General features: G+C 47.1%; 1 pseudogene; it reads right to left on the bottom strand.

Annotated features, from left to right (window-relative positions):
- Positions 1-14,136: 14,136 nt before the first annotated feature.
- On the bottom strand, positions 14,137-15,918 carry LOC104590311 (cytochrome P450 CYP94D108 pseudogene; annotated as a pseudogene).
- Between the last annotated feature and the right edge of the window lie 4,769 nt (positions 15,919-20,687).

A 20,687-nucleotide genomic window follows, 5' to 3' on the forward strand; every position in this document is an offset into this window, starting at 1 on the left:
ATCTCTTCAGTAATCTAAACTGAACTATATGCTATCATGCAGGTTTTATCAGAGCTCTTAGTCTGGAATGTTCAGAAATTTTATATATATATATATATGCTAAGCAAGTTGTAAGGGCGCTACAACAGAGTGCAGATCTTCCCTGGTCCTACCATTGGCCTTTGTCTAGGACCAGATCTCTAATGTTAAATTTTTGAAATATGAATTTCTGTTTTGTAAATGGAATGTTTAATAGCCCTGCCCATAAGGTATCCCATGTAGTTAAATGTCACTATTTATCATCTTTTGTTCTTAATGATTATCAAGATGGAATACTAAGGGTGGAGGACTTTATTCTTTTGGTTTAGCTTAAATGTGTATTTAAAAAAAAAAAAAAACAGCACCACACTAGCTATTTTGTCTATACCCGTTTGATGTTACAAGAACGCCTCCATGCTTGACTTCGCCGATGACGGACTTAATTATGTCTCTTTAATTTTCCGGAGTTGATTCAGTAACATCCACGACTTCTATACTTGTAATCAATCAATAATTGTCTGACTAATAAGTAGACTTGCAAGTTAAGCAATTACCCAACCAAAAACCTCTACTAAATAACTCAGAATCAATTTTCTAACATCCATATAAGTAAACAAATAAACTCCAAGGAAGCAAGCAAATGAATAGATAAGGATGATGGGTGCCTTCGACCAATGGTAGTCGGTACTTGGTAGTAGAAATGAGGGGCTTCAGCCAATGCAAGGTGGGTTTGATCTTAAAGCCATGTTTGGCGTGAGAATTAATTCTGGTGAATTTTATAATTCTAAAAGTCATTTTTTTTTTTAATTGTGAAAGCTCCTTTAAATAGGAGGAATTTTCCTGGCTTTGATTGCTGGCCTCATTGAGGCATTTTTTTTCCAACAGTTGGGTAGGTTGGCGGGTAAGCAGTGCAGGGGGTGGCCTAGCATGGTGGCATCATTTCGTTGCAACCCATTCAAAATACATACAAAGATAATCATATTTTCTGGCTTTGGTTTCTGGCCTCATTGAGGCACTTTTTCGAACAGTGGTGTGGACTGGTGGGTAAGAAGGGCAAGGGGTGGCCTAGCATGTGGGCAGGGGTCTTTTGTTTATGCTGCACTTGAAGAAGGGGATGTGTGGGCCAAGCAATGCAACCTAACATATATGGGGGAGTTGGTGTGTGGGTTGGGGAGGATTTTTATAGATTTGGTCCATTGATACAATTCGTCGAGCAGGTGGTAGCTATCTCTGTTTTCCAACCTAGAACAATTTGTAGAAATTGCTGGTTATTAATAGGGTAGAGAAGGGTAAAATGGGTTTTTTATAAAAAAATAGACCACATAACCTTATCTGTAACCATTATTAACGTTTTTTTTTTAAATAGAGGGTATATTTAAGTCTAGTGGGGTCAACCCACACGGTATGTATAAATCCATTTGCAAAATTCAAGGTATGTATAAGTCAATTAACCAAAACACAGTGTATGTTTAAGTCTTTTACCCTTTAATTAATTATAATGAGAGCAACAAGAAGAGACTCCCATACCTTCTCAAAGAAACATTCAACCTAAAAGCTTAAAATGTTAAGTGAGGTACTTAAATAAGTTTTAATTTTCTAGTACTATCCAATTGCTTGAAAATTAAGTTCCCATGGCACATCAAAATATTTCCTTCCAATATTTATACAATCAAGAACTTCTCGCAAAATGCAAACATGAAAAACTCAAAATTAAACAAAAAGTAGAACAAAAATATGCAAGAATGAGATAATAGAAAATACATTTTAATAAGAACAATACAAACATCAAAGACTGTAGGATTAAGACAATAAGAGTATCATTTTAAAGTCACTTGGCAAAGAAACATCCTCCTTTTTTGGATTAGGACAATAAGAATATCATTAATTGTAGAGATGACTGTAAGATCATTGAAGATGGATTAAATAAATTGATAGAGGTCTTTACCAATGTTCTAGCCATTTTGGAACAACAAGACACGGAGTCTGTCTGAGCCCGGAGCTTTGAGGGGTGCCATACTGAAGAGTACCTTTAATTTCATCACCAAAAAGGGTTTCACAAAGAAACCAGTTATCTTCAGTTGAGATACAACTACTAATGAAATGTTCAGCCACTAAATGTTTAATTATCACAGGAGGGGGACATATACTTTTAACTTCTCTGGAATAATCTATACAATGAGACCATCAATACATTTGTCATGTTCACAATTAATAAATAGTGGTCCCTTGAAACCAGCTGCCCTAATGAAACCTCGACTCATAACAAAGTCTTTTAGTTGATGAGTTTAATTTGTTCATAAGAACAACTACCTTGGCCTTAGTGGAAGATCAATTGACACCTGATTTGCAATTACATGTGCTGGTCAGTTGTTTTTAATTAAGCATGTATAATGGTGTATAATTAAGTTGTCTAAGGTTATCATACAAGGGTATGAGCTACAATGGGAATAATTCCACACGAATTTAATATACAAGTACAGAAAATGTTCCCAACGTACTACTGTTGGATGTGGTATAGTCAGTGTGTTCATACACTTATTGCTTTCAACAGATTTAGGATGTTTGTTTCTGACAATAATGTTGCCCTATGAATTAGGTGCTAGTCACTTTTGGTGACGATCCTCATGTGTACCATCTTCATATACACAATTGCACTTTATCAAGAACTGCTTTAATTTGCAATTGCATCTGCTAGTCAGTTGTTTTTCTTGTAATTAAGCATGTATAATGGTGTATAATTAAGACGTAAACTCAAAGTGTCTAGGCTACTTTTTCCAAGGTGGTCACTTCTATGCTTAAGTAAACAAAGAGTGTTGGTAAGCTAGTGAGCAAGAGAGCTTGAAGAATGGGTCGCCTTTATATAGGCGCAAGTTGCCATGGGCTTCACACATAGCATGTGATGAAGGGTGATTTGGCCCGACCTCGTAGCTTGGGGACACGTGTATATGACCTAGCCCAATGTATAGCTCAGCCTGACAACACGACCACAACTTGACGGGAGAGACACGCCGAGTCCAACGCTGACCACTCGGCGAGTTAAGCAACTCGTCGGGGACTGACGCCTGGTCAATTGTGACTTCCACCAAGTGTGGAAGGTCCCGAGCTCTCCCAGGGGTCCGACCTCCCCCTAAGGGGCCCAGAGCTCTCCCTTCCAAAAATGGGAGTACCCTAGCTCATGGTTAAGTGTCCTGAGCACCTCAGGACAGCATTGTCCTCCCTCCCCCTAGTGCAGGCACCTTGACACCTCGGTACAGAGACAGACCTGTCCCAGACAGTCCGGTGCGCGGTAGCTTGGTATGCTGTGGGGAGCCCTGTCTGACATCCGTACCCATCGAACCCAGTAGCAGGGCTTTGATCCCTCGCCAGGCGGCGTCCTGTTTGCCTCCTCTGGATGGCATGACACGTCTGTCAAGCCCGTACCTAGCAATGGCAGTTTGTGGCGGCCACCTGTGCCTGCCACACCTGCCCTGGCAGTAACAGCAAGGGCAATGGCGGTTATGCCAGGTGTGACCAGACTCCAATATAAAAGAACTCGAACCCACACAAAGAAAAGGTATTGAAGCTTAAGCACTTTGAGCACTCTTACTCTCTACTCTCTTTGAGATTTCCTCCAGTTCTAACTTAACCATCGGAGTGTCCCCACCAGGATAACTCCCCGGGAACCCTTCGCTTTTCCTTCCTCTTAGGTGTCGTTCGTTCCAGTCAGAAGCCAGGCCACAGCCAGATAGGAGTGCCCAAATCGTGCAACATCATTTAGCGCCGTCTATGGGAATACACTTCAAAAAGCCTCCCTTTAATCTCTGCGAAACTTCTCTTTCTTACTCACCGATGTCCATGGCTTCTTCTAGCAACTCCGAACGCCTGAACGCCCTAGAGGAGCAGCTCCAAATGCCCATCGTTTGCATCGGGCAGTTCACCGTCCCCCTCTCTGCGGACGAGGTTCCTAGCCTGAACATGCCTGCAATGGTGGCACCCATAGCTGTCCCGCTGTCTCCTGCAGTCGGGATGACCTTCGTCGAACCCACCATTCTCCCTTCGGTGGCCGGCCAAGGCCGACTCGAAGACCTGATGCAGTGCATGCGGGCCATGCAGGCCCAGATGCAGCAGTTTCAATAACTCTAGTTTCACCAGCAGCAAGTGCTGCACCAAGTATCCCAGTACCAATACTAGCAACAGTTCCCGTCACTCCCTCCCCGGCATCCGACGGCGCAGCCAGCTAAACCTCAGCGCCGCAGTGAACTCCCTTCCCCCCGGGGAAAGACTTCGGCATCATCTCACGGAAGGAAGGGAAGACTCCCTACCCCCGAGGCGGCCTCCCAGCCGGTTAGGCCGGCGTCACCCCAACACTCGCAGTTCGAGCCTCTACTCGTGGGGAACAGTTTGGGGTGCTAGCCGATGACCTAGAACAAGATTCTTCTGTCCGCAGCTACCGGCAGCCATCCCTGCCTCCCCCTGGGCCCATCGAGCTCAGCAATACAGAAGCCAACAGCACCAATGCTGAGCCGGCCAAGAAGCAGCGAAGATGTCGCTGGGCTCGCCGAACCACCACCGTCCACAACCTGCCCGAGCTCAAGGGCAAAATTGAAATAAGCTCGGGAGAGGTAAGAGTCGCACCACTTCTCTCGGTCCCCTCTCCTCTGTCCCCGGAGCTCCTTGCGGTTCCCATGTCCAAAGACTTCAAGCTCCCACCGTTGGACAAATACGATGGGTCCTTCGACCCCAATGACCACGTCGACACCTTCCAGTCCCAGATGCATCTGGCTAGGGTGAGTGAATCTTGCATGTGCATGGCCTTCTCCACTACGTTCAAAGGAGTGGCCCGCACCTGGTATCAAAACCTCTCGCCGGGCTCGGTAAGGAGCTGGGCGCAGTTCGTGAAGGTCTTCACCTCCCACTTCGTCACTAGCAAGAGGTGCTCGAGGACCCAAGAAAGCCTCCTCAGCGTAGTCCAGAGAGATGGGGAGTCCATCCGGAACTATATCAAATGGTTTAATGACGCTTGCCTGCAGATACCCGACCTAGACCCTGCAGTTCGACTCACTGCGGCCAAGCGGGGCATCACCCACAAGGAGTTTAGATGGCACGTGGTTGTCAACCAACCCAAGACCGTGATCGAGTTCCTCGAATTGGCAGATCGGTTCATAGGGACAGAGGAAGATATCAACTAGAAGGGCGAGCACACCCCCGAAAAAAGGAGAAGGGAACCGGAACCCCCGGCTCCTAACGACTACAAGAAGAAGAAGGATCAAGCCTGGGGGGCGAGCCCGATTCAACCTTTCTGAGCTCCAGCAACAGAAAGGGTGTTTACACCCCTCAACACAGAGCGAGCAGAGATCCTCATGGCGATCAAGGACGCCCCGTATGTAAAGTGGCCACCTCGGCTCAAGGCCGATCCTAATGTTAGGAACAAGAACTTATACTGTAGTTTCCATAGAGATCACGGTCACAGCACCGAAAATTGTAATAACCTCTGCGATGAGATAGAAGAGCTCATCCTTTGCGGATATTTGAGAAATTTTGTACAACATGGCAATAATAATAATAATAATAATAATAAAGCAGTTCGAAACGGGGGGCTGAATAAAGAAACCCCCGAGTCCAGCAGATAGGCGGAGCAACTACAGAGACAACCTCCATACGAGAGACCAGTCCGAGGGACCATCCACCTAATCGTGGGAGGGTCAATTGTCGCGGGCTGCACCTCGACAGCAGCTCGGTCACCAGCCCGTGAAACCGCCAGAGAGGAGTTAAACCCACCAAAGCAGCCGATCTTCTTCACCGAAGACGATGCACGAGGAGTCCACTACCCCCACGATGACGCGCTTGTCATCAAGATCAAGGTCAACGACTTCGAAGTCAAGCGTGTCTTGGTAGATTCGGGCAGTTCGGCGGACATCCTTTTCAAGGCAGCCTTCAATCAGCTTCAGATCCCAGAGGGTGACCTGAAGCCCGCAAGCACTCCACTAGTGGGATTCAGCGGGTCGTTAGGGAAAGTCACTGTGCCGGTGGAGGTGGGTACTTGGCCTAGTGTGGTAAGGCTCAATCACGAGTTCCTGGTGGTTGCAACCCCCTCTCCATACAACGCGACAGTGGGCCAACCCATCACCCACGTCCTGCGAGCAGTAGTCTCCACCTACCACCTAGTGATGAAGTTCCCTACAGGCTTCGGAGTCGGAGTGGCGCGGGGCGGTCAGCTCGAATCTCGCAAATGCTATGTAGCCGCCCTCAAAGGAAAGGCCAAGGTAGCTGACGACCTCGAGCTGGGATGACCTGCAAAGCAGTTCACAGAGCGGGCCACGCCTACTGAAGAGACCATCCCCGTCCCGACCTCGACGGACGATCCAGAGCGGACACTTCAGATCAGCGCTTCTGTTGAGGAGCCCTTACGATCTCTACTGGTAAGCTTCTTACTCGAAAATTTAGATGTTTACGCATGGTCGGCGACAGAAATGCCTGGCATAGACCCCAACATTATCACTCACAGACAACACTGATCCTTCAGTTATGCCCGTTAGACAAAAGAAGCGCAACCTAGCCCCAGAGCAATGGAGAGCAGTCAACGAGGAGGTCGGGAAACTCCTTGCAGCTGATTTTATCAGGGAAGTCCATTACCCGAGCTGGGTAGCCAACCCCGTTCTGGTGAAAAAGGCAAACGGTAAGTGGCGCATGTGCGTCGACTACACCGACCTGAACCGGGCTTGCCCAAAAGATTACTTCCCACTTCCCAGGATCGACCGCCTAGTGAACGCGACCTCGAGGCACGAGTTGCTGAACTTCTTGTATGCCTATTCGGGCTATAACCAAATAAAAATGGACCTAGCTGACGAGGAAAAGACCGCCTTCATAACCGAGTTTGGCTTGTACTGCTACAAGGTCATGCCTTTTGGGCTGAAGAACGCTGGGGCTACTTTTCAGAGGCTTGTAAATAAGCTATTTGAGCCACTTGTTGGCACCCAAGTAGAGTGTTATGTAGATGACATGGTCGTCAAAACCCAATTTTCAAATGAATTAATACAAGATTTACACTCAGTCTTTGAAATCTTGCGTAGATTTAATAAGAAGTTAAATCCGAGTAAGTGCATCTTCGGCGTCACATCGGGTAAATTCCTAGGGTTCATCGTCAACCGGCAAGGCATTGAGGCCAATCCGGACAAAATCAAGGCCATCCTAGAAATGAGACCACCCCAAAAGTTGAAAGAGGTTTAGAAGCTGAATGATCGGTTGGCCGCCCTAAGTCGTTTTTTGTCCAAGTTCGCAGACCGCTGCCTGCCTTTCTTTAAAGCCATAAAAAGCAAAGGCTTTGAATGGACCGAAGAGTGCCAGCTCGCGTTCGACGAGCTCAAAAGGCACCTCGTCAGCATCCCAATCTTGACCCGACCCGAAGTGGGTGACATTTTAGAGCTATACCTCTCGGTGAGTGACGAGGTGGTCAGCTCGGTGATCGGGTCCAATGACCCGTCTATTATGTTAGTAAAGTGTTGCAGAGAGCAGAGATGAGGTACCCAGAGATAGAAAAGTTAGCCTATGCGCTGGTTATAGCGGCCCAAAAGCTCTGCCCATACTTCCAAGCTCACACCATTGTTGTCCTTACCAATAAACCTCTAAGGCAAGTTTTGCTCAAGCCCGAGATCTCAGCAAGGTTGACAAAGTGGGCCATCGAGCTCAGCGAATACGAGCTCCAGTACAAATCACGAACTGCTATCAAGGCCCAAGCCTTGGCAGATTTCATCGCAAAATGCACCTTCAGCTCCGAAGTCCCCAGCTCGGAGTTCCTGGACCGGTTGAACACGAGCACCGTGAAGTAGCAACCAGCGCGACATCTCTCCTAGTTAGGCTAAGCCCAAACTATGATGATGAACTCTGGATCCTTCATGTAGATGGCTCGTCAAATCAGCAAGGCAGCGGAGCTGGGAACGTTTTGTACGGACCAAGCGGTGTGAAGTTGGAGTACGCACTACGCTTTGAGTTCGTGGCATCCAACAACGAAGCAGAATACGAGGCGTTGCTAGCCAGGCTGGACCTTGCAAAGGAAGTGAAAGCCAAGCACATTGTCGTCTACAGTGACTCCTAGCTCATGGTAAATCAAGTCTTGGGTGAGTATGAAGCTCACGAACCAACTATGGTAGCATACTTAGCCAAAGTGAGAGAGACTCTGCTCAACTTTCGGTCACATTTCATCCGGCAAATCCCGAGAACAGAGAACGCTGAGGTCGATGCCCTATCATGGCTAGCCAGCATGGGAGACAACACCATGAGGACTGTATATATAGAGAACTTACCTCGGCCTAGCATTCTCAGGGGGTCAGAGGAGGTCGCTCCCGTCGTTCAAGCAGAGCCAAGTTGGATTGATCCACTCATGAGCTTTCTGCTACACGGAGCCCTCCCCGTAGATCGTAATGCTGCCAGGAGGGTAGAGCGCCAGGCAACCAAATACGTCATGATAGATGGACGGCTGTACCGAAGGTCCTACATGCTCCCCTACCTGCGCTGCCTGCGATCCTCGGAAGCCGCGCTCATCCTCCACAACACTCATGAAGGCCTGTGCGGTAGACATTTGGGGGGCAGGGCCCTCGCTCAGAAAACACTACGATAGGGGTACTACTGGCCAACCATGAAAGCAGATGCGGCCGAGCTTGTCAAAAAATGCGACAAATGCCAGAGGCACGCTAACATCCACCACCGCCCTGTCGCCGACCTGAAATACCTCACTAGCCCTTGGCCATTTGCACAATGGGGGATTGACCTACTCGGGCCATTCTCGCCAGCAACAGGGCAAAGAAGGTTCCTAGTGGTGGCAGTGGACTATTTCACGAAGTGGGTCAAAGACGAACTACTCACGACAATCACAGCTTGGAACGTGCAAAACTTCTTCTGGAAGAACATAGTGTGTCATTTCGGATTACCTCGGGTACTGATCTCTGATAATGGCAAGCAGTTCGAAGATATCAAGTTCCAAAATTAGTGTCGAGACATGGGAATTCAGCAGAACTTCACCTCGGTGGCGCACCCTCAGGCGAATGGCCAAATGGAAGTTACGAACAGGGCTATCCTTCGAGGACTAAAAGCGCGCCTGGACCGAGCTAAGGGATTGTGGACGGACGAGCTGCCCAACATACTTTGCGCCTACCGTACCACGGAAAGGACTGCCACGGGAGAAACTCCCTTTAACCTTACATACGGCACTGAAGCAGTCATCCCAGCTGAGATTGAAGTCCCCTCATTGAGACTAGAAGCATATGAAAATAGAGCAAACGGAGACGAGCTACGCACCAACCTTGACCTGCTAGACAAAGTACGGGACCTCACGTACATCAGGACCGCGGCCTACAAACAAAAGATAGCTCGGTACTATAACGCCAAGGTCAGAAAGCGAACTCTCCGCGTTGGCGACCTGGTTCTCTGCAAGGTTATGGTGCCTGAGCCCGGCGTTGGAAAGCTCGATCCAAATTGGGAAGGACCCTACCGAGTAAAGTGAGTACTCGGGGAAGGAACATACGAACTCGAAACCCTGGAAGGGAAACAAGTACCTCGGGCGTGGAATATCGTCAACCTAAGACTATATTACCCATGAACCACTGAACTGAGGGAACCATGAGTCACTCCCTTCTAGCCTTAGGGCCAATTTGCCAAACAAGCGACAACCTCGGCAAACACGAGGTCCAGCCACCCCCTCAACAGGGGTAGACTCCAAGAAAACAGTTTAGTGTGACCACGAGTCACTCCCTCCAGCCTAAGGGTCAACGCGCTGGGTTAACTGAAGACCTTGGCGCTATGCATGACTCTACCGCCTCGCCAGCATAGGCTTAGCATGCCAAAGACCAAAGGCGTCTCAAGAACAGACCTTCTGACTCCTAGCCTACCTCGGTATATGCTGCTAGAGGTAAATGCCAACCTAAATAGCCAAGCAGGCAGGTCGGGCACGCGCCTTACTATGCCTACCTTGGAGTACGAGGCTAAAACCTGATGATCACCCCTACTAAGTGCAGGAAGATAGTTCGGGGTGACGGCGGTAAAGGGTCGCTCACCTCAAGGACTGAATTTACTAACTCAATAGCTCAGATAAGGCCAACACCCCGGCAGAAGCGAATCACACAAACACTTAACAGAATATATATACACTCTCACTACATAAATGTGATTTCATTACAAAACCCCAAGTACAAAGAAACAAGAAAAGGAGAATACAAGGAGCACACAACTATTTAGAAGGTTTATCAGCCTTACTCGGGGCCTCCTCGGGAGTGTCAGCCAGGTCGGTAGTATCGACCTTCTCATCGCCGCCCTCATTGTCGGAATCTGGGTCATCCGCGGCCTGACGGGCCATGTCGTCTGTAATATTATAGGTGGTGAAGGCACTTATGTCAAGGTCAGGGTATGCACGCCTTATCCACCACCTGCCGAGCTTGAACCCCCTACGATAGGCCTTCGACATTATGTTGTCAAACCTAAATGACTTGACATAGTCGACAATGGCCTGGGCCTTCGCGTCCCCGAGAGCTTCGTTGAAGATCTCGGTCATCTCCTTAATGTCGGCTTTGAGGTACTCCACCTCGTGCTCCAAGGCCCCCCCTTGGCTTCCTTATGCCCCTGCACCTCAAGCTGTGAAGCCCTCTAACACGCCTTGAGACTCTCCACCTCGAGCTTCAAGGCTTCTTGACCCGCTTTGAGTCCGTTCACCTCGGCCTTCAGCCTATCCCTTTCGCGGGCCAACTCCTCCTTCTCCAATAGCAGGGCCTCGGTAAAGCTCTTCTAGGCGGTAGCGTCACTCTCCAGCTGGTGGATCTTGCCCTGAGCTGTCCTCAGCTCATTGTAAGCCGCGCGAGATGACTCCTCAACAGCCAATGCATGCCTCAGGTGTTTGTCAGACTGGAAGGTCAGCGCGTGCACGACAGTGTTCACCTGGCAAGAAGGTGTTGGTCAGTACCGAAGAAAGAAGAAAGAAAGGAGGAAGAGGTGGCTCTTAGGGTGTGAACTCACCACCATGGCATGGGTTGCAGCGCGGGCACCGAGCTGACCAGGGGAGAGTTCGACCCAATCTACGACCTCCGCCGTGATAACCGCTCTCTTACTTCTGTCAAGGCCGATATCGGGATTCATGATGCTCTCTTCCTCCTCCTGGGTCCCCGAGCTGGATGTCGTCGTGTCTGCGACACGATGAGCCAACCCTTCAGAAGCTTTAGCAGCAGTCCCAATAGGGTTTGGGACTTCAGCGGCAGCCCCGGCTGGCTTGGCGATTAACTTTACCGCTATTTTAGGCCCCCGTGGTGGTGAGTCCCCCTCCAAGTCTACCATTGGAGGGGCATTGGAGGGCTCGGGCCCTGAAATGGGAGCCTGTGGGAGCTCGGGCCTCAAAGAGGGGGCCTGCGGAAGATCGGGTTCAGGGGTGGGGGTCCCTGGGGATTCCACGCGCACCTTCTTGGCAGCTTGCTTCTTCCTCTTCTTCATCTAACGGAGGAGCCTCGGACCGGCAATCCTCTCTTCCTCCATGGGACCTGCAACAGAGCTCGGCGTCAGTAAGTTCAAAGATGCTGGGCTGATTAAGCAAAACACTAAAGCGGAAATCGACCTACCCGAGCTCAAACCAGCCTGAACGAGCTTCCCTTCAGCAATGTAGTCCCTGTGACCAAACCCGGCCTGAGCCCACGAATGAAAGGTTTCCCACGTCTTCTGGTTAAGAGCAACGCTGGGAGCTTGAGTGGTCACCCTCCAGTTGGTAAGGAATGGCCACCCCATGCTTCTTCAGACTACAAAGTAGTCCCGCTTCCAGGCCGAGACCTTGCTTGAGAACTTGTATAGCATTTTGAAACCCGGGTGAGGAGACAAGTAATAGGTCTGCCCATGCTCGGGGGGAGCACCAGAGGCACTCTTTTTTATTAACAAGATGGAACAAAGGATGTCCGCGTCTAAAAGGAAGTTATGTTCGGAACAGAGTGAGATGGTCCCCACCAAGTTCCGAATAGAGTTGGGGTGGAGTTGGTCCAGCGTGATGCTGAAGCACCTCAACACCTCAGGAATAAGGTGATGGAGAGGAAGATGAAGCCCACCGACAAGTTGTTCCCTAAAGATCACGATCTCATCTGGACCGTGCTCCCAAGGGAACTTGCCGGTGGGAAGACTATACAAGTACTCTGGAGAAAGGTAAAATTGCTGGATGAGGTGCTAAAGCCCCTCCTGCGTCATAACAGATGGACCGAACTGGTCCGGCGCCCGACCTCGACGAGAGGTAGACGCTAGTTTGCCTGAGGTCACCTGAGCCTCGTAGGAAGGACGGGCGACGATAGGGTCACCATGACCCGAGGTACCCACCTCGGGTTCGTCTAAAAGACTATCCCCACTAGACATGAAAGGGAATGAATTGGAAAAAAAGGGAGAAAGGAGAGCTCGGGGACTCACCGGGATAAAAGACGCGACCGGACTAGAAGACCCGAGCTGAAGACTCCAGACGCGAGCTCACGGTGAACGAAAGGTACTTAGTGGCGAAAAAAATGGCCAGGGTCCCCGTTATTTATAGCCGAGGGGCCCGGACGCCAATGACCAGGATCAAGGCAATCCGACGGTCCTCAAGAAAACCGGCTACGAGACTCTCAAGGCGAAATCAGTTTAGCGCACTTTTTGGCATTGGCGAAGTCCAGATCACGTGACGTCTGCACGTAAGCCGTATGCGACCCAGGTTTTCTTTCCGAACGAATCAAACGCCAGACCGGCCCGGCCAACGAGTCACCCGATAGGGTGGCATGAGTACCGAGCCAAATCCACCCAACGCGACATGAACTCCCCGCGTTGGGTCACCACCCCCGGCACGGGGAGTGGGGGGCAATTGATGTAGGGTGATTTGGCCCGACCTCGTAGCCCGGGGACATGTGTATATGACCTGGCCCAGTGTACAGCTCAGCCTGACAACACGACCGCAACTCGACGGGAGAGACACGCCGAGTCCAACGCTGGCCACTCGGCGAGTTAAGCAACTCGCCGGGGACTGACGCCTGGCCAATTGTGACTTCCACCGAGTGTGGAAGGTCCCGAGCTCCCCCTAAGGGGCCCGGAGCTCTCCCTTCCCAAAAAGGGAGCACCCTAGCTCGTGGTTAAGTGTCTTGAGCACCTTGGGACAGCATCGTCCTCCCTCCCCCCAGTGCAGGCACCTCGGCACCTCGGTACAGAGACAGACCTGCCCCAGACAGTCCAGTGCGCGGTAGCTTGGTATGCTGTGGGGAGCCCTGTTTGACATCCGTACCCACCGAACCCAGTAGCAGGGCTCTGATCCCTCGCCAGACGGCGTTCCGCCTACCAGGCGGCATTCTGTTTGCCTCCTCTAGAAGGCAGGGCACGTTTGTCAAGTCCGTACCTGGCAATGGCAGTTTGTGGTGGCCACCTGAGCCTACGACACCTGCCCTGGCAGTAACGGCAAGGGCGATGGCGGTTATGCCAGGTGTGACCAGACTCCATTGTAAAAGAACCCGAACCCACACAGAGAAAAGGTATTGAAGCTAAAGCACTTTGAGCACTCTTACTCTCTACTCTCTTTGAGATTTCCTCCAGTTCTAACTTAGCCATCGGAGTGTCCCCACCGGGATAACTCCCCGGGAACCCTTCGCTTTTCCTTCCTCTTAGGTGTCGTTTGTTCCAGTCAGAAGACAGGCCACAACCAGCTAGGAGTGCCCAAATCGTACAGCATCAACATGTTTGAGATCACCGACTTGTCTAATCCAGAGGTGATTACACGCCCTGAAGTGAATTCCGCGTAATAAAACATATAAATATGGAGATATTCCCAATGCAAGATGTAAAGGGTGTTTGTGTTTGAACGGACGTTACACTGACCGAAGCTGAACTCAAATTTCTATTAATTAAGTAGAATATTCAATTGTCTGATCCCCAATTCGCATGTATATATTTGGTTAAGAGAAGAGAAAGATGGCATAATTTCTCTATTTCACTAGTCCTACAACACTCCTCTTTCTTTTCTTTTCAGTTTTTCTTCTCTTCTAGATATATAGCACAGAATGTTCAAGTTTCTATTATCAATTTATCATCAGAAAGATTGAAATTTTGATAATCATTACTTAGAATTTTTTTTGATAAATAATTACTTAGACTTAATTAAAAGCTTACTATCATTAGTTAATATTAAAATATCTAATCAACTCATTAATTTATCATAGACCCTTATGTAGACACAACACCTAATTATGAAAACATCTCTCTTTTACTCTCACGGGGAGACCTCCTTTCATCCTTATTGTCAACGAAAGTAGCAGTTCTGGACACTTCAGCCCGTCAACCACATCGATATGGAACCTCTCTACCACGGACGCTGCAATTGATTTCATCTGTATATACGCCATATCTTTCCCCAGACACATCCTCGGCCCCGCATGGAACGCCGAAAACCGGAAAGGACTCTCCTGCCGGCAACTTCCATTCTCCAACCACCGTTCAGGCCTGAATTCTCTGCAATCCTTTCCCCATATACACTCCATCCTACCCATGGCATATGCGTGGTATGTCACAACCCATCCTTTACGCACTGACGTACCATCCGGCAAGACATCATCTTTCAGACACACCTTCGTGTCCATTGCAACCGGAGGGTACAGTCTCAGTGCTTCGGAGATTGCAGCTTGTAGGTAGTGCATTTCTCGGAGCTCCTCAAAGCTATACGCATCGCCAATCTCCTTCCTGGTACGAGTTCGAATTGATTTTAGCTCGTCTAGTATGTTATGTTCGATGTCTGGTCTCGACGACAGCAACCAGAAGAACCAGGCCAGCGTCGACGACGTCGTGTCCCGTCCCGCAAGTATGAAGCTTATGACGATGTCACGAAGGAACTCTGGTGAATTCAAGTCGTCTGCAACGAATCGCGACAGTAGATCCTCGGTGCTTTGCTTCCCTCCTTCCTCTTCCATTCTTGACCTTATGATGTTATCGGAAAAATCATGAACCATCCTAATGGCTTCTCTTAATCTTCTCTCTGATCCTATGTTGAGCGCCTTCTTGGTCTTCCACCACAAGGGATGGACGTCGAAGAACCGGGCGACGCTCAATAGTGATGCATCGTCGAATGCCTTCATGAACTCAGCCCCAGCTGTTCCGTCACCGCCAAGACAACCTGGGTCGACGTTGAATGCTAGCTTACAGATGTTATCAAAAGCAAAACGCTCTAGAATATCTTGCATGTCGACCACTTGGTTTAACTCACTGGTTTTCCTCAGCAGGGGAACCAACCTGGTCTGAATCTCCTCCTTCACGTTCGTAATTGCAAAGCTCCGAAGCGACTTTGTGTTGAATTCGAAGCTCGCAATCTTGCGCTGAACCTTCCAAATATTACCATCTGCGTTGAAGATGCCTCGGCCGAGGAAGTCTTTTAAGGTGTGAAAGTGAGACGGGCCTTTTGGGTAGTTGTCAAAGTTGTTCCTGAGAATGTGTTCGACGTTTAATGGGTTTGCCGTGAGGATGCCATGCATCCCAGGGCGGCAGTATGCAGTAGTGTTATTGGGGCTCCAGCAGAGGATATCGGAGGTCCAGTCAAAAAACCGGTGACGGTTTCTCAAGAAGTCTGGACCTATTCCAAGGAGAGGGTAGGATTTGAATGCGAGATGGGAGTTGGGTTTTCTCTTTGATGGATAGCAGCAGGCAGAAACAGAAAGACACAGAGAGAGGAGGGAGAAGAGAAGGAGCAGTAGAAACAAGAGATCCATGTCTTAACTGGCGAATAGTTTTAGGGTGGAGAGAGGACACATATATACAGTGAGGTGAAGCCACTGAAGCAGAAGATGTGAGCTCGTTATTAATTATTCATTGTTTAGAGACCACGTGCTTGCTTTGTTGCCTTATACCTCCTCATTCATCAACTACTTAATAAAAATTTTGTCTCAGAAGCAAATTAAGAAAGAGAAGACGGAGAAGGTAAAAAGAAGTCTTTGTTGAGATGTTGTTGGCTCAAGGAGGGGGGATCACGAAGTACATGAATTGGTTGTTGAAAAGGTGAGTGAACCAGGTTGGCCTTGATTTCAGAGTTCAGAGTTCAGACCCAAATGAAGAAGGCTGGATAGTGGGCATTAATGGCTAAAATCACGAGTGAGAAACTAGCAGCATTTTCCACTGTCCATCAGGACTTCTGATCTTGAGAGCCACAAAGTTAGAGTAGATATTTTTATTTTACAAGGACTACGTTTAAGGGCCCTTTGACAATGGCTGAAGTGGAATTGAATGACTTATTTTAATATAGATATTTTAATATTTAATTATTTAGTTCACAAAAAAGAAAAGCGATAGTAATAGTCATTTAGTTCAACTACTTCAGCCATTACAAAACCGCTTATTCAATTTGTAGCTTTAATTATTTGGTTCCTATCATGGTCGTATGCACTTTGGCTTTTTTTAGGGATAATAGACTGCACTCCCACTTGTGTAGTGGGGGTAAGATTTGTTGGGGTGGACTGAACAACAAAAACTTTTTTTTTTGCAAGTGTTTTTATAGCTTTGATGTAGGATGCTTGAAATGTTTAACGCATCATCCGGAGGTCAAGATTTTATCCCTAACCAAAGGTTGACTTGGTCAAAACCCATTTGAGACGGGTGTTAACCCATTGAACCATTTGAATTGTCCACTGGTTGATGTTTCAAGCATTCCAATGGCAATTTTTCTCGTAGAATTGGGGCCTCACCCCGCCCCAACCGATCTGAATGGGGCAGGTTTTCCCGATCGTAAATGGGGATAGGGAAGATGTTTTTGCCTCGAACCGAGGATGGGGTTTACATATAATTTCTCAAACTTGATGGTAAGCTAGTAAAATATCCCTAGGTTTAATATTAATTTTTAAAATATATCTAAGTTTCTTCAAAATTCTTAAAACCCTAGGATCCCATAATTCCATTTTTATAATACCCCCAAATTGTCATAATCCAATTCATAAAATACTGCCAAATTCCTATAATCATATTTTTAAAATACCTCTAAGGTTCAATCGAGGTGGGGAAAATTCATAGATTTCCCGTCCCCGACGGAGAATAGGTACCCCACCCCGGCACAAGGGATGGGGTGGGGAAAGAATATGATAGGGTAGGGATAGGGAGAGGATGCCCCACCTTGTTGCCATTCCTACTCACATCCCTACATCCCTAGTAGATTATCTTATCTCTCTCTCTCCACTTTCTTAATACATGTTTACTTTAAACTTCAAATATGAAATACGATAATTAAAGCATATCTAATGTACTACTAGAAAAAAATAATAAAAATTAATAACTGATTATAAAATCTTACTATAATCATAAATCATTAAGGTAAATTACAGATTATTACCCTATAATTTAGTGGTAGTGGAAATTACCCCCTAAAGTTTCATTTGCGACAAAGACCGCCCCTCGGTTAACTTGGGTCGTGTGACAGAAGAAGTTAGTTTAGCAGATATCCACTCAATAAACTTCTATTAAATGGAAATAGCAACAAAAAGAAAACAAGAAACTTTATGAAAAACATTGTAGCAAACACAAACAATCAAATAATATCAACTAAACAAGTAACAGATGGAAATTAATTACAAAAAAGATGCTAAAAATCATTGGAAAAAGAGTAGCTTGGGGATTTAAAAAAGTTTAAATACAATCACATGAGAATATTTTTTAACGTTAATTGATGAAATGCTAACAGAGGGGTCTTTGTCGGAATTTGAAAGTTTGGTGGGTCTCTATTAGGGGTGAGTAAATGAGTAGGCTCTACCCAAAACCAAATGGAACCTACTTTGAACCGGCCTTGAACCAACCCTACCTAATCTGTTATAGGGTAGGATTTGGTTCCAAATTCTTGGAATTGACCCCCACCCAGGTCGATTCCAAGATCTAGGGGTTTATCCTACCTGAACAGACCTTGGTTGGCATTATGAAACTGACCTTAGTGGAACTTGCCTGGGAACCAAACTTGCCTTGAAATAAGATTTGAATCCAAACTTGCCTTGAAATAACATAGATTCCAAGATCTATGTTATCTTAGTGATTAATGAAACAAATATTTTTTGCAAAGCAATTTTTAATTAAATAAATTGAGGATTCAGGTCCCCAATGGGAACAAGTTCCCCATTGGGAAAGGAGTTTCATTTTTCTCGCTGACAAGAATCAAGGCTATGGATGGATAGTTGCATAAAAATTGGAGATAAGGATGGGAAGGATAGTCCCTAACCTGAGCTCGGCCAATTACCGTTCCTAATTTATGCCATGTCAATATATTAAATTAATCAAAAAATTAGTTATGTAATAGTATTGGTAATAGTATATAATAGCAACACATGAAGTTAGTCAAAATAAAAAATTACTAAGATAAATTACGAAAAATCACATAAATACTAATAAATAATTCTAAAGCAAGTTAACAAATATTAGTATATATGTATGGGAAATATTTCATTACATGTTTTAAATTAGCCATCTAAGCTCAATATGGATAGAGTACAAGTACAAATATGTACAGTTCAAAAATGTGTATATTGTATTGTAAGCCTTGTATTTGCATTATGCATATTTGTATTTTGATGCGACCGGTTTTGGTCACATATCAATTTTTTTTTTCGTGATGTATCGATTTTTTGGCTAAGTATCTCGTCATTTGACCTGCTCTCAAGTGGCCTGTGACTCAGAGGATGGTGGATCTCCTTGGTGACGAAGTACCTGGTGGTGAGCTACTTGGTGGCGAACTCCCCGGTGGTGAGCTACTTGGGGGCGAGCTCCCTGGTGATGAGCTACTTGGGGGCGAGCTCCCTGGTGGTGAGCTACTTGGGGACGAGCTGCTGGGTGCGCTGCCTTGGTGGCGAGCCTTCTAGTGTAGTGTAACCCGACTGCCCTCTGCATGAGATGATCCGCTCCTCTTTGTAGACGGCAGGAGCCGAGGAACATGCGAGAACTAGATCAGAGGACCTAGGGAGCTCTCCTGGCGGGAGCCGAGGAACCTGCGAGAAATGAACCAGAGGACCCGAGGAGCTCTCCCGGCGGGAGCTGAGGAACCTGCGAGAACTGAATCAGAGGACCCGGGGAGCTCTTCTGGCGGGACCCGAGGAACCTGCGAGAACTGAATCAGAGGACCCGGGGAGCTCTTCCAGTGGGAGCCGGGGAACCTACGAGAACTGAATCAGAGGACCCGGGGAGCTTTCCCAGCGGGAACACTCCGATGCTTAAGTTAGCGCCCTGATAGTAGAGAGCTTGGAGATGATATTAGAGAAATGAGAGAGCTAGAGAGCTGGGGTTACCTCCATTTCCTCCCCTAGGGGGTCGGAGCTCTTATATAGCGGGTTCCTGACAGATCTGGCGTAACCACCTCTAATTCTCTGCCGCAGCCGTTATTGCCAGAGCTGAGCTAGTGGGCGCAGGTAACCATTGCAGAGTATGGCCCTACCAGATGAGAGACACCTTTCAGGGCTGGCAGGTACGGTGCCGTCAGGCGAGAGACGTGGGTGCAATCTTCTGGTACGACTGTCAGATGGAATGCTCTCCGTGAGGCTTCGAGCGATCTATCCTACTACGAGCTCCTTGGTGGCGAGCTCCGAGCTACCTGGTGGCGAGCTCCTTGGTGGCGAACTCCAAGCTACCTAGTGGCGAGCTCCTAGGTGGCGAGCTCCGAGCTACCTGGTGGCGAGCTCCTTGGTGGCGAGCTCCTTGTGAGGTGCCGAGCTGACTAGGTGCCGAGCTACCTGTGAGGTGTCGGGCTGACCGGGTGCCGAGCTATATATAAGGTGCCGAGCTGCCTGTGAGGTGCCGAGCTAACCAGGTGCTGAGCTACCTGTGAGGTGTCGAGCTGATCAGGTGCCGAGCTGCCTGTAGCTAGCTCGAGCTGTCTAGTTGACAAGAGGCTGTACTTGGTTGGCATGAGGTGTCAGGTGTCATAATTTCACTAGAGAGCCAAATCCGCCCTCATCATATTTGTATTTTTTCCAAACTGAGTCTTAATTTCAAATTATTTTTTGTATTATGCACCCACATTTAAATTAAATTAAAATGAATAAATTTTAATAAAACATAATAAAAATAATAAAAAATAAAACCCACTTAAATTCAATTTGGAATAAGAAAAATTAGCAAAAATTTATCTAACCAAAATAAAAATTAATAGAAAAATTAATGCAAGTTTATCGAACAAAACTAATCCAAAAATAATGTTTGGGCTGGAATCAGTTTGGCTTTGCCCAATTGAAAATGCCATAAGGGTCCTTCAACTTGGATTTTTTTAAGAAATGCAGGAGCCCCATTAGTTTATTTTAAAAACTTGGATTTTTTCCGAGTAAGATCAAATGATAAATCTTTCTAAGAATATGAGTTTTATTAAATATTAATAGTGTAGATTCCTTATAGCCCCATATATACGGGTATATCACTTAACTACCTAATTAAACTTTCATTTGTATCAGATTCCACCCTAAATTTCCACCAATGATATGAAGCCGTGTTTACAAGTGCAAAATGATGGAACTAACCTTGCTTAAGTTTGCACATCTACATGGAGTGATCATTTCTTCCCAAACTCAAAAACATTAGGGTTAACGATCGCTTCAAACCACTACTCTCCTCACCAACGTAGAACAATCCAAATATAGGGCACTGAAGTTAGACAAGGAGATAAGAAACTTGAACAGATGATCGATCTAGTTAGTGTGTTTTTGCTTCGTTGTTGTCACTACTTTGTTGTT

Source organism: Nelumbo nucifera, chromosome 7 (genome assembly GCF_055504915.1).
Source record: "Nelumbo nucifera cultivar China Antique chromosome 7, China Antique-T2T, whole genome shotgun sequence".
In the NCBI taxonomy this organism is placed as follows: Eukaryota; Viridiplantae; Streptophyta; class Magnoliopsida; order Proteales; family Nelumbonaceae; genus Nelumbo; species Nelumbo nucifera.